The 14,168-nt window shown below is 38.6% G+C and overlaps 1 long non-coding RNA gene across 1 annotated transcript in view; it reads right to left on the bottom strand.

Moving 5' to 3' along the window:
- Nucleotides 1–14,168, bottom strand: part of LOC142071855 (uncharacterized) — a 41,297-nt gene that overhangs the window by 15,170 nt on the left and 11,959 nt on the right. Inside the window, exon 3 of the long non-coding RNA XR_012668070.1 lies at nucleotides 4,452–4,611. This is a non-coding gene — a long non-coding RNA (uncharacterized LOC142071855). The remainder of the gene's footprint in view (nucleotides 1–4,451; nucleotides 4,612–14,168) is intronic.

A 14,168-nucleotide genomic window follows, 5' to 3' on the forward strand; every position in this document is an offset into this window, starting at 1 on the left:
GTGTCTTCATTCTCCCCCTGTCCCCCATCTCCCACCAAAGCAAGGAGCAGGGTTTGGGGGGGAAAAAAAGGACCTCTACTCTCTTTCCTTCTAGCTACCCCTGCTGACTGAGCATCCATCACACAGCTGTTAAGTGGTTCACAGCATGGAGAACAAAAAAAAAATTAATTGCTAATAGCTTTTAGTCATACCAAGGTCTCAGTCTGCCACCACATTTTCCCCTTTTTGTCCATGCCATACTGCTGCCCCCCTCCCGTTTCTTATTTCTTTCTTTCCTTTGTCTGGGAGATAAGTCAATAGAGAAATTCCATCAAGGTTGTTTGAGAAGGGAACATGAAAAAAATATCCAGGTTTATGTAGTCTGGAGGACTTTATGGATGGCTGGAAGCTACATGCCTAGCTGCTTTAAAAAAAGCCCACTGGGCACTTCACTTTAAAAATCCAACCCTTCACTTGTCTGTTCATCTCCTACCCCACCCCCATCTTTAATTTGTTTTGATTATTTTGGGTGAAATCTTGGTCCTAGAAAATCTATAGAAGTTTTGCCATCAGTTTCAAGGGGAAACAGATTTTACCCTGAGATCTTAAGCTCTTCAGGAAAAAGAATCTTGTGGCCCCTCAGAACTATAGACAATCTATTTTAACAGATTTCTCTTCAATCCAAGTCCTTCCACAACCACTAAAGCTCATAACTGCCACCTATGATGGTGCTCCACGTCCTTCTGGAAACAATGAAGTACCTTCACATGGAAATTGCCCAGCGAGGTACATATTCAGCAGTATGTCCCTTTAAAGACTAGACCATTCATTTGCTCAGATTCTGAAGGGTTGCTCTAGGTTATTCAGTCCTCAGATAATATCTGTCAGTCCCATATAGGTACAACACACACAAGACAAATATAGTCAGGCTTATTGGCCCAATCTTCTTCCTACTGGAGTCAAAAGGAATTTTGCTATTTACCTCAAAGGGAGCTCCATCAAGCCCAGTATCTTGAAAGTATTTGGTAACCATGATAAGCCATCTGCTGTTTATTTATAATATTTATCTACTCTTACTGGTAGCCTCGTGCAGCAAGGAATTTCAGTACCAGTTGTTAGTTAAGGCTCAAGAACAGACCAAAGGTTCAGAATTTCTTAATTAGGAAAAATAATTGTAGGGGACCTAATATTGTGAGGTACTGAGCACCCCTCACAAGGTTGGGAGGGCTCAACTGCCATCAGCTTCAGCACTTTGCCCTCACTGTCTGTAGTTGTATACATTTCTTACATAAAAGTCTAACTGAAAAACAAATGTATAAAAACTTACATTAAAGAATCAGAATTATAATGTGGTGAGACCCAAATAAACTTTTGAACTTGGTTCCTTTCTATAAGTGGATCATTTCTCAGCTGCTTTCTATCTATCATTAGTAACCAGAAGAAAGGAATATGTTTCACATGCATCTGGTTTAGCTATTAATTGTTAAATGTGTATCATATCTCCCTCCATTATACCTAGATCTATCTTGTTTTATTGGCATTTGTTTGAGATGGTCTGCATAACTCACTTGCAGATTCACCACTTGTGAATCTTCACTGGTTTTACTGGATACAGGGTGTCTGTGGCTTTCAAAAATTAGATGCTGAACCAGCAAGTCCCTACAGCATGTGTACCCTAGTTCATTCCTATTGGATCAATTGTTTAACGCTTTCTGTAGATTCAGGCAGATATCACTGCATTAGATTACACTTAATTCATGTTTACAGGTTCTCTTTATGACTAGGCAGGCTAGACAGCTAATTTTGTTTTCAATGAAACAGAATCTGAAGCTTTGGAGAGAAATATAGTTGATGTTGAAATGATGCACGGATGATCTTCCTGACATGGCATCAAAAGGTGACAAAGCCTGTGACTTAAAGCAAGGAATGGAGACTGGGTCAGGCCTCAGGAGCAGACCTGGCCAGGAAGTAGGAAAACGAGGAGCTGATGAATCTATCAAATATGTATAGTTTAAAGCTTTACACTCCAAGCAGAAAAAGCTTTTACTGATGCTCAAACTTTCACCTCCTGCGAGTCAAAACTTTTCAAATGCTAGGTTCCTGCTGCTTCATAATAAATACATTCAGCAGCACAGGAAGCAGGAAACCTCTGTGGAATGAGCAAAGTTCAAATGGGAGAAATTTGATTTGACTGGCTTTGCTGCTGCATGCTATAGTCTGCAGCCTTGAGTTGTCATCCCTCACATATATGCAATGCATGCAGCAGGGAGTTCCATAATTACAGCCAGTGCTCTCTTTGGTGAAGGGTGGCTTCCAATGCCTAGGTCTGCTGAAATGGCCAACTGAGCCCTATCCTGTTACCTAACTGTAGCACTGGAATGTGCAGGTAATGGTGTGCCATTACAGTATAATATTTATCTCCGTGTTGAAGAGCCTAGCACAGTAGAATCCTGATCCTGACTTGGAGCAAGATAGCATACATACAGGCTCACTACAAAATATCATTTCCCCAACACATTTGGATTCTAATTGAAAGTGCTGCAGAGTAGCTGTCAGGTTAAACTTATGATAAAGGTAACTGCTTCTCCAGGCGGGTTTTCATGTTGCCAGCTGGAACTGAAATTGACAGCCACATGTGTAACAAAAAAATTCAATCTGAAACACTTAAAAATGTTACACAGCTGGCCTAAAGTTGGTGTCAATTGGACGAGCTATGTACAGGTTTTACCATCAGTCCTTGAACTGGCTGCTGAACCCAGAAAGGCTTGATTGCTACTAGAGTTCCCATTGTTACTAGCCATAGCACAGCTGAAAAATGGGAGACTTCTTGTTCCCAATGTTGTAATCAGAGTTATCTGCAGTGGAGGCTTATAAAAATCCCCTGTTGTAGACAAGGCTCTAGTTAGGCTTCTTAGGACTAGAGGTCAGATGCCCCGAAAAGATCTGAATTTGTATTCCTTTCAACATGTATGTTCTAACATGCCAATTTCTTTGGGCATTAAGTTGTGGTTATGACATAATTACAGTACTATATTAGTAGATGAGTAAATAAAATGCAATATAGTAATTCTTGTATTTCAACCTCACTTTCTCCAGGCCAGAGTCTACATGGTGTGCAAGGTTGGAGGCTAGTCAGTATCCCAATGGGGAGAACAGCCCTTGATTCTTCTGGTCATCCTTGGAACTGATAAGTGACTGAAAGTGAGCTGGGTGCATGACTAAAAGTTACCATGTAGGATGTTTAAGAATGATGCAGCAAATGCACCGGTGTTTGTTGGCTGGGAGAACACCTGGCTAAGATTTCACCTTTCAGCACTAACTATGTGTGTAATGGCAGTTAGGCGTGTAATACCTTTTAGGGCATAAGCTAACTTTTAATATGAATCACTAGGCATTAGAACAAGATTTACAACTCTAATTTTCCTGAGTGGAAATTAAAATGACAAAAGCTGGGAAATTACATTACTGTCATATCTCTATACTGTATCTACCCTTTCAACACAGAATAACCTGTAAATCTATTGTATTTTGCTTCTCATTAGACATTTTTAGGCAAAGGGAATAACTTTTATTATGGATCCTGTGATTTATATATTTTGATGCCCTAATTTTCTGAAGTGAGTAGGCACTACTGCTATTCCACAACATATCATAAAAGATAACTAAACTGTCTGGAGACAGGAAAAAAAATTCCCATAGAGATCCTTAATCATAAGTGTATAACCTCTTCTTAATGCCTGAAGATTAATACACAGATTTTCAGTTAATGTTCACAGAACTTGCAAATATAAGTCTGAGTATGAAGGTGAGAGCATATCCATTTATGGAAGTATACAGCTTCCTCTTTGGGCCGCTACAATAGAGATATTCAGGACCTCTAAGTTTCAGATAACACTACAGAGGGGGGGAAGCATAATCTGCAATTTGCACATGCATATGAGGCACCATTTCTGGACTTGGGCATGTAGGTATAAGAGGTATTTGAACATGAAAGTGGAATTGGGTACCGTAACTTAGCCACCAAGTTTGAAAAAGTTAGCCTACAGTCTACTTTCATCATCTACACCTGTATTTCTCACCTCAAGGGGGTGAGAAAGTAAGTTAACCAACTTTCTGTACGTGTACTGTACCACCGAAGTTCAAGATATCTTTTCTACAGAATCCTTAACTCTAGAAGGACTTGGGATCCAGCTGTGATCATTTCATAGAAACTGAACTTCAGTGCAGCTGGCTCCTTAAGCATACACTGATGCTATAAGAAAATTTGAATTTTAAGACTTAATGCATTGGTTTACAAACATGATAGTATGACATTGCCAGTGTTAAATATATCTCATTAATAAAACTGATTTGCTTCAGATTAGACATAGTAAGGAGTTAAATTAGTGTATTTTACTACAGTTACATTACACTTCTATGGTTCATTAATGAAAAAGCCACCATGTGAACAACAAGGGGATGCTCTGTTATACCTGATACCAGGAGTATGCCTGATCCAATGGGAATGGTGATGATCTTGGCCTTCAGGACCAGGAAAGCAGATCATTTAGGAGCATCCTCTGAATGAAAGTGTTGTGTTATCAAACAAAGTGACTAGGTGCATTGATGAGGATAGGAAAGAAATCCATGTACCTAGAAAAGAAAAATATATATTAAAAATACACTCCAATTATTAATTTTACACATACATACATATTTTTACTTAGCTTCCATCAACCCTACTTCATAGCTTGTTTCCCACCCAGAGCTCTATTTCCCCACCTATGCATATCTACAGCAACCACAGACCTTGACCAGATAGAGCTCTCCTTTCTTAGAGCAACTTCCTCTTTATACTATTCTCCTCCTAACTCAGCTGCTTCAATTCTAATTAGCTAAAAGGGGCACCACCTGGAACACCTAATCATTCCCAGAGGTAGCCCATGGAGTTGGCATGGATCAATTAGGTCCTAATTTTCCTAAAGGATCACTGGCCCCATAACAGTGGAATCAGAAGGGCTGTTACTGGCCAGAGCCTTTGCTGGAGTCGGACAGATCTCTAGCAAGTTTATTAGCACATGGGTAGGTTATTTTATTGTTTTAATGTGTTATTTGTAATGTTTTACCTTAAGAATATATGTAGTTGCTTGGAAAAAGCTGTATGGTAACTTATAACTGTGGTAATTACACTGTTTCTAGTCTCTGAGGAGAAAAGCAAAGCAGGCCTGCTATAGCAGTCTGATTTTAATGGCAGGTTTCAGAGGAACAGCCGTTTTAGTCTGTATTCGCAAAAAGAAAAGGAGTACTTGTGGCACCTTAGAGACTCTAAGGTGCCACTTGATTTTAATGGGGAACTCACAGAATAGGCAGGGAACTATGCAGTCTGGAAATTTCCTAGTCAGGAGGAATCAAGACACGTGTCTCTGCCCAAAGGAGGTGCTGGCTGGGGAGCCAGAAGCCTGAGAGTGGGTGCGCTTGTTGGACCACAGAAAGACAGTAAAGGTGCAGTTGCCCTGAACTGTGACAGCACCAAAGGACATACCCTGTTTTGAGACAGTAGTGGTTTCATGTAGGACTGTATGAAACTTAGCAGCTTTGATTTGCACAAGTTTCAGCAAACCTTATCAGCATATTTAGAGCCAGATCTGTGCTCAGTAGTACCGTACTGCTTATTCCATATTTACATCAGTGAGACTACTTGTGAATCATTTTAAGCAAGGGTTGCCAAATCTGGTCAGTTTGCATGCTACTGGAGTTCCTGTGCTTCATTTTGTCAAACCAGAAAACTCAAGCTGAAGATTCAAATGACAAATGGGCCACGCGCTCTGCTTGTTACTTTGAGTTGTCTTCTGGAGGATGGGTCATCAGGTAGTGGCTGGTTGGCCTGCTCCCTACCTTTCTTGTTCAATATCCTCAGGGTTGGATAGGTTCAGGTGACTTCTCCCCAGCTCCTACTTTCTTTCCTGAAGCACTGGAGCAAAATGGCTGGACCAGTGGCATCAAGTCTCCTTACTATGGACAATCAAAAAACTTCTCTAGGGATGTTGCTTTGAAATAATGTTTTTGGTTTTCAAAAGATGACATTGGAGTGACTCTTCATTCTTCTTTTCCTGCAAAAATCATGTGTTGACAGTCAGGTTCAAATGTTGTTGCCACTCTATTAATGTGTGTGCAGGGGCCATCAGTTCCTTGCTATTTAGTACCCATGGCTTCCATTCCACATGAAACAGCTCATCGGGTTGTATCTGTTTATTAGAATCTTCAGACTAATCCCAACAGCTTCATTATGTCTTATATGTTTGTCATGTAATAAACATTATTGGTAACTGAAGCCGAGCCATGAACAGCTGTGACAGTCATACCAAGCCAGCACCTTTATTTAATCACCTGTTTTATCATTATTAACTAACCAGTAAATTGAGTGTTTACACAAAATATTAAAAATGCAGTGTATGCACATATCAAAAGAATCAGATTGTTCAGAAATATTATTACTCATGGATTGCACTGCTGAAAAGATCTTGCTGTAAAAGTAGCACCTAATCTTGTGTAAAGTGCCTGATAAGCATTCCCTCTCCAGCACTTTTTGCTCTCCTTTAATTTCTGGAATAATTATAGCTGCAATTGGGACATTTGTACCCACAACTTCATTAGTGTACAATACAATATAGTACAGTTTATCTTTATCTTATAATAATAATAATGTTCTGATTTAAAAATATAGAAACAGTTCTTGTTCTCCTCCCCTATTCCCCTTCATTACCTTAAGTAATTCTGAGGTCCTGTTCCACTAATAAATGAAAGGCTTTACTATATTGTTTTATTCTCTACAATTTCTGATACCTCCAAGGAGAATTGAAAGCACTCCACACCTTTCAGGATACAGCTCTCGGGTTTTTTTGTTTGTTTGGTTTTTTACATGATAATTTTGGTATAAGTAGTGAATCCACATGTATGAATCATTAGTGATTTGTTTAATATATTTAACACACTTCATGATTGCTATGAAATGTGCTGAACTAACAGAAAATAGTCACTAGCATGGTTGCTGGTTCATGGAAAATCTGAGTCTTGGGGAGGAAAAGAACACTCAGGATGTGTGACCTGGAAGTGAGGCAGGGCCAAACAGAAGGGAGCCACATGGAACAGGATATCCCTGGGAGCAAGAAGTGCAGAATTCACGAAAGGACTAGATATTTATATGGACAATAAGACTATCCAGAGTTCCAAAAGTAAATTTTTTTTTAAAGTAAGAAGAGTATTGGAGAGGATACAAACTCCAATACTACAGGGCATATGCTGATACCTAATTACTAGCAGTTAGGAAGAAACTTTTCTTGAGGGCAGGTTATTACTTACAGCTTCATCTGAAACACCCAGTACTGACTGCTGATGGTATACTTTGCTAGATTGATTACTGGTCTCATCTATTATGACAATTCTTATGTTCATATATGATCATACAATCAGAAGATAATTGCCAACAAAAACAGGGAGTCTGGGGAGAGTCCATGAAGGAGGAATTCAATAATGGCAGGGGGAAAATAACCTTCTTTCCAAAGCAAAATTCTAATTAGGTTGATAATTAGTTTAATGAAAATTTAGATTTTCATAGACAAACTGTAATAACCACTTTTGATAACAATTTCAATTATAATTGATAAACTCACAACAAATTGGGGGGTGGAGAAAAAATGCTCGACTTTGACCCTACAAAATAGGAACAAGTTCAAGATTTTAATGTTGTTACATTTTTAAAAAATGTTTAGACCACCTCTAGCTAATATATTTGGGCAAGAGTAATTCCAAACACATGCAATGTACAATGGGAAGGAGGTGATTAGAAGGCAGTTATAACTTTTGTGAACATTGCATTAAGACAGTTAAACATACACAGACGTTTTCTTCATGTTACAGGGCCATTATGGGAGGGCAGGTGGTCAACAAGACAGTCTTCATTAAGTTGTGGTTCATGCTGTGGAAGTTTGAGAACTCCTGTGATTAATTTAGATATGAACCTGAACTGAGATATGTTGACCAAATAAATCCCATCATATACCGAATTGTATACATAAGGGCTGTATATCAAGGACTTTCTGTAGCCTTGTTTGTTAGGAGAGGTTTTTGAAGCTGTCACCCCTCTGTTTAGAATTCTATATTATTTGTTTAAAAGTACAGTTCCAGCTAGAAAGAAATAGTCTTGCAACACCCGTCAGGAAGGGTCCTTCTGTTCCGGGAAGAGCTCAAAGTATTTGTGAGCCAGCTGAACTTGAGGCAAAGTTTGCAGTTTCAGGTTGGTCAGCTCCAAAGAATATTGACCAGATTCATAAAGGTGTACAAACCCAGGTGCTCATTCCCATAGTTGGACAAATGGGTCGTGAAGATGCTAATTTGCATAACAAATACAAATTTGAACTAGATTTTTTTTGTCTCCATTTCTGCATTTTTTAACATCAACTTTCTGGAAAAAATGAATTAGAGTCTTAATACAAATATAATTCAAGTACATTGCTGTAAAATTTTTAGAATATTGCATTGATCTCATCAGTGAGACATCACTCAAAGTCTTGTACTTATGATTTAGCTAACATTCCTGCCTTTCGCTGGCAGTGTGTTTCACGCCCCTAATTACAATGTGAAATCATGTCATTGAAACAGCTAATGAAATGACCTGAAAGAGCTTTTATTTTCTAACACATGAATCTGGAGGCAGCAGAGGTACTGTATGAATAGGTTTTGATACTGAGTTTTCTTTCATAAAGTTCTCTCTGCAAAACTATTTAACATTCCTTATCCATACACTGCAAGTTATTACTCTGACCAGGAAAAAAAAAAGCTTCCTAGATCCCCCTTTGCATTTTTGGGTGAGAAGCAGAACAATTTTGGTTTTATCACCACCCAAACATAACCAACTAATATCCACTGTGGTCACACCACTATGCATAGGGCCAGCCTGAGGATGTTGACAGCACTCAGTGTGACAATTACTTAAGGTGCATCATAAACTGAGGTACTCAGATACCTCAGTTATGAGCCTGATATAAACACAGAGCTAGATAGATGGATAAATAAAATGTAACTGATGCACTTGATCTGAAGAGTGCATGTAGATGTTCATTTCCCCTATTTCCCAGCCTCCTTAGAACTTAGGAGACAATGAAGAAAAGAGATTGTAAATATTTTGACTTTATTACAAAATCTATATATAATTCATGAGTAGTATTATCCTTTGTTTCCAACAATAGCATCCTTCTTCTGACACTGGTCTCACCTGTTGTAATAATTGGGCTTACAAATTTACCCTAATTGTGAGCTCAACTATGGACAGTGATTAAACATTCATAAAATGTTACAACAACTTATAACAACAAATGTTGATGGGAAAATTTGCAAAAAAGAGATGGATTGAATTAGTCCAAACCAAAAGTCCTATTTATATCATTCAAGGACAGTACTAAGATCATGCCTGGTAAACCAGAAAGTCAGTTAACCAAAAGTGATGTGTCAGAAATTAGGCCTAATTGATGGAAAAAATGAGGGGATGGGATATTCCACCTATCACTCCTTTTGGGGGTTCTTAAGAAAAGTCTCTGGGGGGAAAAGCTGACAACCATGACACTGGTAGACTGAAAGACAAAAGAAAGGGAAGGAGTTAGCTTCACCATCATGCTGCTGCCACACCACCATCTCCTGGGACCCCAGACTTTCTTCAGCCTAGTCCTGAAAGATGTCCTGACCAGACCAGGCCAGAGAGAGGGAGTTAGATGACACTACTACCTCCACTGGCTCTGATTAAATCCTGACAACCACCTGGGACATGACATTTTGTCTCCCCTTGCCCATGTGTCCTTTTCCTTCCCCACCTTATTTCTTCTGTTTCCTATTCTTTTTTTTTCTCTCGGTCTAATAAGAGTCTGGCTTAGCTGGCCACCACTGCATATTTTGCAACACTCCTTTAAGCCTGTGACCAGAGAGGCAACTGAAAACAATGCCCTAAACAATCCAATGGTGGTAAAGGTTTGCCAAGTCTTGGAGAGGTGGTAAGACCACATATTGTGACTGGTTTTTTTTTCTAGTAGCAAGATTGCAAGTGAAAGTCAATGCCAGAGACAGAAGCTGCATTTTCTATCTTTGCTGTTCTTTTCTTTCCCCTTTTGGGGGGGTTTGTTTTGTCTTGTCTTTAAGGAAATGGGATTGAACTTTGACAACAACCACTAACTTCTTCTCTTTTTACAAGGAGTTAACGGTTTTTCCTTTTTTCCCCTGGTATCTTAAAAGGATTTTAATTATATGTTTGCTATGATACTAAGCAGGCTGCGGGCTCTGTATACCAAGCCCTGAACCTTATTTAAGGTCGGACAGTTGCAGGGTCATATTAATACTTTTGACTCTTTAAGTCCATATAGTCCAAATTAATACAAACCACCCCTTTGTCACTTGGTAGCAAATGTTGAGAGAGGTCAGCTTCCCAGCAAAAGAGAAATCAGTGATGCAGAGTCTGGGTATATTTTAAGTGAAACTTACTGTATTTACACACATATTCCTGGACAAATTCTGAAGTTTTTCGGCCGGCCACAGTATTTCAGTTTTTAAATTAAAAGTCAGAACTTTCCATGGAAAAATTCAATGAAACAACCAAAAAATTGTTTGTCAAAATGTTCTGTGGAAACAACCCCCAATTTTATGACCAGCTCTACTTATTCATTTTCTATTCTCCTTTTCTTTCTTTTTCCACTTAATGACATATAAAGGAACAATTTAGGAGCTTGTAGCTTTTAGGATATTTGTTGATTTGCAGTAACGTTTTCAAAAATGCCTGAGTGACTTAGAAGTCCAACTCATATTTGAAAGTGATTTACACACTTAGGAGCCATTGAATTTCACTGGGATGCATGCTTCAGATTGCCGAAATCACTTCTGAAAATGGAATTCTGGCTGCTTAGTCACTTATGTTCTTTTAAAATACTTACATTATGTCTTCCTCCTTATTTATTAATGAGACTACTTGCTTTGGTGTTTTTTCCTTCCTCTCTTCCCCCACCATCAATATATCTGTTAAAGTCCTTACTCTTCTGACCCTCATTAGGCCCTGATTCTGCAAAGATATTTGCAGCACTGAGGCCTTAGCATTAATAACTGAGAACAGCTGCATCTAGTGAGTTAGAACTGAAGGAAATACAAGTTTTATTTATGTCAGTAGAGTATCTAATGTAATATTTTATATGTCAAATGGAAAAGTAAAAACAACCTTCCTCCATCTATCTCAAAGTAGACTTATTTTGTGTATGTGTAATTTTCCATTTTATTAAAGCTTACTAACACATACTAAGATACATAGCATTTATATATCCATTTACAGGCTTAACGCATTTAATAAAAAAAAGACTCCATCCTATTGGATGATATAGAATCGGATAGTCCCACTTTTCCCTTTGATATGTGCTTTCCCCTCTAACAGCATAACCACGACCCCAGCTCCAACATCAACTCTTCTATCACAAGATATTTCTTTGTGTTTCTGCCTGTGCAAAACCAAGCCGAATCTCACCCCACATATTTTCAATATGATTTCATAATTGTAACAGTATTCGTATTTTTTTTCTAAGCCCTCTGACACAGATAATTTTGTCTTCCACTGAAGACTTGAGCAGTATGCAAAATTACTTGCAAAATCAGGATCACAGTGGAAAAAAAGTTGCTGTCTCAGTTGACCTTTTATGATGAATACATTACAAACAAACCTCTTGCCAAAAATCCAGTCTCCTGAGGCATTTTTCCAGTCATTGCTCTCGGCCCCGCTGTATTTTTTTCTGTGTGCACCATGTAAATGAAAAGGCAACATTATTCAACCCCCTTTTAAGTAAAGTTAATCTTCCTCCTACTGACCATTTAAAAAAAAACTTGCAAAAGTGGAGTTATTGAGAATGTACAAAATGGGGAGAGGGAAGAGAGACAGGAAAATGCCTTAACTCCACACAGATTTCTTCTCAAAAAATGTTTGTAATCTTGGGGTCAGAGGTCAGGTGGGAAATTGACTGTATTGGTTTCCATCAGCATTTACCATTTACAGGAGAGAACTCTACTTCTCACTGATTTTTTTTCGGCAGCATTACCAGTCATATTTTCATAGAGATGAACTATTCCTAAAAAGTGTTCCCCAAAGCACCAGATCTCAAGCGGCTTTTCCTCAACATGAAGAATGATCATCTTTTTTCTGTCTTTTTTCCTCCCAGCCATTGCAATAGAAGTTCCTCTCTGAATTCTCCTGTGGCTCTCTCTGGTTTCTTGATACAGTGTCTATAATGGTAAGTAGGTACATGATTTGATCACATTTATAATGTGCAAGCAGAATACAGTCCAGTCCAGTAATACATATACTTGGTGCTTTAAAAGGGACTAACTTCATAATGCTGAAAACAATTATGAGCCAAATTGGACTGATTAAACAAAAAATATTAATCATAATTGGGAATTGCTTAAGAACACTTGTCTAGATGCCCCCAAAAAAACACAATTGAGAGAAAAAAGAAAAGGAGTACTTGTGGCACTTTAGAGACTTACAAATTTATTTGAGCATAAGCTTTCGTGAGCTACAGCTCACTTCATCTGCTACTCTGAAACAATTGAGAGAAACAGCCATATTAAAAACCAACCTGGTTTAGAGTGGAAGTGAAGGCAGCTATAAAAATAATATATAACAAATGAAAGAAAGGGGAAGTTGATAGTAATGAATATAATCAGAATCTAAGAATTGTAGTAAACTTATAAGGGAGCTAAGGGACACAAGGAGAAATCTGTGATCAGCAAAATTAAGGACAGTAAGGCGGCCATTTTTAAGTACGTTAGGAACAAAAAGAATCCTGACAATAATATTGGCCCATTACTAGATGAAATGGTAGTATTATAAATTAGGATGCAGGAAAGGCAGAAGTATTCAATATATATTTCCATATGTTCTATATTGGGTCATGGGAGAACAGATGATGTAGTCTCATCATATAACACTCTTTTGATTCAACTAGTATCTCAAGTTAAATGGAAGTCACTGGACACTTTTAAATCGGTAAGTCCAGATAACTTGCATCCAAGAATTTTAAAAGAGCTGGCTGTTGAGCTCTCCGGACCATTAAAGTCTTGGAACATGAGGGAACTTCTAGAAGACTGGAAAAAAGCTAGTTTTGTGCCAATATTTAAAAAGTGTAAAAGGAATGACTCAGGCCTGTCAGATTTCAGAGTAACAGCCGTGTTAGTCTGTATTCGCAAAAAGAAAAAGGAGTACTTGTGGCACCTTAGAGACTAACCAATTTATTTGAGCATAAGCTTTCAGGAGCTACAGCTCACTTCATCGGATTCATACTGTGGAAAGTACAGAAGATCTTTTTATACACACAAACTGTGGAAAAATAGGTGTTTACCACTACAAAAGGTTTTCTCTCCCCCTACCCCACTCTCCTGCCGGTAATAACTTATCTAAAGTGCACTCTCCTAGCAATGCATATGATAATCATTTCCTGGATTTGTGCTGGAAATGGCCCAACTTGATCATCATACACATTGTAAGGACAGTGATCACTTTAGATAAGCTATTACCAGCAGGAGAGTGGGGTGGGGGGAGAGAAAACCTTTTGTAGTGGTAAACACCCATTTTTTCACGGTTTGTGTGTATAAAAAGATCTTCTGTACTTTCCACAGTATGCATCCGATGAAGTGAGCTGTAGCTCACGAAAGCTTATGCTCAAATAAATTGGTTAGTCTCTAAGGAGTACTTGTGGCACCTTTTCTTTCAGGACTGTCAGTCTGACATTTATTCCAAGCATGAGAATGGAGCAGTTGATATGGGAAGAGATTCATTCTAATATAGAATTAAAGGAGGATAATTAATGCCAAGCAACACAAGTTATAGAAAATAGAGCCTATGAAACTGACTTGATATCTCTTTTGATGTAAGGTAAAATTTGGTTGATAAAGGTAATATTGTTGATTTAATATACTTAGACTGCTGTAAATTTCATTTGGTATTAAACAACATTTAGATAAAATCTAGAACAAGTGGATTAGCCACTGTGCCAACGGGGCCCATGCCCAGGGGCCCTGGCCAATTGGGGGGCCTCTGGAAAAATGGGTGCCCCCACACACCAACCAGCTTCACCTGCCTGGAGCTCAGGCCAGGGAGCGGGATCAGGGTGCGGTGGCTTGCCCCTGCTCCACCT

This window comes from Caretta caretta, chromosome 4 (assembly GCF_965140235.1).
Source record: "Caretta caretta isolate rCarCar2 chromosome 4, rCarCar1.hap1, whole genome shotgun sequence".
Lineage (NCBI taxonomy): Eukaryota > Metazoa > Chordata > Testudines > Cheloniidae > Caretta > Caretta caretta.